We start from the raw sequence: 2,711 nt of genomic DNA, 5'->3' as shown, positions 1-2,711 counted from the left end.
AAGAAATCCTTAGTTAATTTTTACATTTTCAGCCAACCTTTTCTAATACATCCTTTTTGATGTCCTAACTTCCTGTTTCACCAATTTTCCTGATCTTTTATAATCTTGTAAATCTCCTGTCATTCCAGTCAATTAAAAATTTCTTAAATTTATGATGCTTTTCTTTAATGTTATCTCTCAAACTCTTTGTGAGCCAATCTGGTTTTTTACTTGCAGCTACCCTTTTCTTTCTGTAAGGAATATCAATACACGGAATATACTATAAGGAATACCTTGAATATTTAAATATTTTCCACATCTAATCAGTGTCTCCAAACAATTCAGCTGCCTAATTCACAACAGATAATTCTTGTCGCAACCCTTCAAAATTTGCTTTCTTGAAATTTGTAACAAAAATATCATTATTCCTTATCTTCATATGCAGCAAAACATCGAACCTAATAGAGCAATGATCACTTGCACCCAGATGTTCCCCAATTTCTACCCTCTCGATCATTTCTATATTTGAAGTTAACAATAAATCTAAAATAGTATTGTGTCATGATATAAAAGACTGTTTAGTTTGATATTATTGATTAATTTATTTTGTAAGTCAATATTTTATTATTGTTTAGTTTTATTATAATAAGAATTAAAAGTAGACGATTGTAGGAAGTTTTGTTAATAATTCATTGATGTTGAGACTATCAAACGTCGCGTGCAATACATTGACGTCGATAATATAGATATTTCTAGAACTAAGAAGGCGGGCAGACGATTAAGTGATAAACATATAAATAGTATGAGACGAGCTAAAACAGGAAACAGACAGTAGCAGAAGAGAGTAAAGTTACGGGCAAAGAAAAGTTTGGTGTGAAGTTACCTACCATAGAAGTGATAGGCCTAAGGGTTAACATAGACCTAACGTTTAACATGTTAGAGTAAGACTAACAGTAGAAAACTAGATAATAATAAGAATTATTCCATCAAAGCGTGGTTTTAAAGTAATTGAACCAGCCTGAGTACACTTTGACAAAAGGAACAGGGGATATTTAGAAGAGAAAGAAGACCGAACGATTACGGTAACTCGAGCCATAATTGTTAGTGAATCACACACAATACTAGTGCGATATTAATAGAGAAGATAGTTCGGCTTGTTAACTGAAATTCTAAAGTAATCGAATAGGCCTAAGTGGGCTTTTGACAAGAAGAAGAGGACTATATATATGGTGTTTATGATATGCCTATAATCTCTATAGTGTAAAGATTTTGTTGTACATACGTTTAACTCATTCCGAATATATATATATTATTTTGAAAACAAGTGAAGTGCGTGCTGTTCATTTATTTTTAAATTTATCACCAAGACCAACAACACAGTATATATATTTAACTTCCTGAAAGTCAATGTTAGCTGATGTATCCCTTGCATGTAAAAGCTTAACCTCCTCCTGAAATCCACAGTCTATGATTTTCTTTATCTATTGCCTCTACTTTAATAATGATAGCCTCCAACGTCTCCTCCAATCTACAAACTCTACATAAAAGTTGCACATCTTCATTACTAGCTTTCTTAAAAGTACATGCTAGTCCCGAGTTTCCAAATAAAACCCACTCATTGCACCTAATAAACTGTGAACGCTTAACTCCCACACTACTCTTAACCATTGTATTTATACTTATAGCCTGAAAATAAAACACAGAGACAATAAACTAGTTTTCAGATTGTATTTATTTAATACAACAATGTATTTATCCTGTTTTACGATTTGCCAGTAAGTTGAAATATACCTAAGCCTAAAGTACCGTTACACGTAGTAAGCCTATTTTAAAGTTCTAGTAAAAATTACACCACTAAACTCTGAATTAAAACTTTTACCGTCTTACTTTTATTCATCAAAATGATTATATCTAATTATTATTGTGTTACTTAACCCAAACTACTACAAATTAGAATATAAGTATTAAATAACTTTCAGAAATCTATAAGAGCTTAACTTTTGAACGTCCTCTATATCCAGTCTCGCCCTCTATCTTTTTTTTTGTAAATATGTAGATAATGCCTCTATTATTTTCAAAGAGACTGAACATGTATAGAGTTTTTTAAACTATTTTAACTGAAGACATCCTTAAGTTAAACTCACCAGTATAAAAACATTAATAAAACCAGACAAACTATATTAATTCTTAGAATTCTTTATTCATAATAACGCTAATAAATTGAAATGTGGTGAAACTTTTCACAGGGAGACTTTTAAGGAACTTGTATTTAAACTTTTACAGTTATATACCATTGGTTGATATATTTGTTCATTGGGAATAAAAATTTGCAAGTAAGTATGAAGTTTTCACACACACACACAAAAAAAAAGAATATAAAGAGATTTTCTAATAGACATGATAAATGTTATTCATGATTATTTAAACAACCAAACTGTAATATTGCTAAACAAAATATTGTTTAGTCCTGTCACACACAGGGAAACCGACTGTTCTGATTAGAAACCAGTTATGTCATTGTGCGTACCCCCTAAATTGAATTGAGATGTGTTTTCTAACCTGTATGCAAATGACGGTATTTCTCCAGATATAAGGGTTGAATATGTCATACTTTTCAAACTTCTAATGTGGTATATGAATATAAATATCTTAGGTTATACTGGCATCCACCACTAGGTGCTTAACAATTCGAATACAAGAACAAGTATCAAGAATGAATGTAATGAGTAGAG

The sequence above is a fragment of the Limulus polyphemus genome, unplaced genomic scaffold, assembly GCF_000517525.1.
Source record: "Limulus polyphemus unplaced genomic scaffold, Limulus_polyphemus-2.1.2 Scaffold3229, whole genome shotgun sequence".
Classification (NCBI taxonomy): Eukaryota; Metazoa; Arthropoda; class Merostomata; order Xiphosura; family Limulidae; genus Limulus; species Limulus polyphemus.
This window is presented reverse-complemented; position numbering follows the sequence as displayed.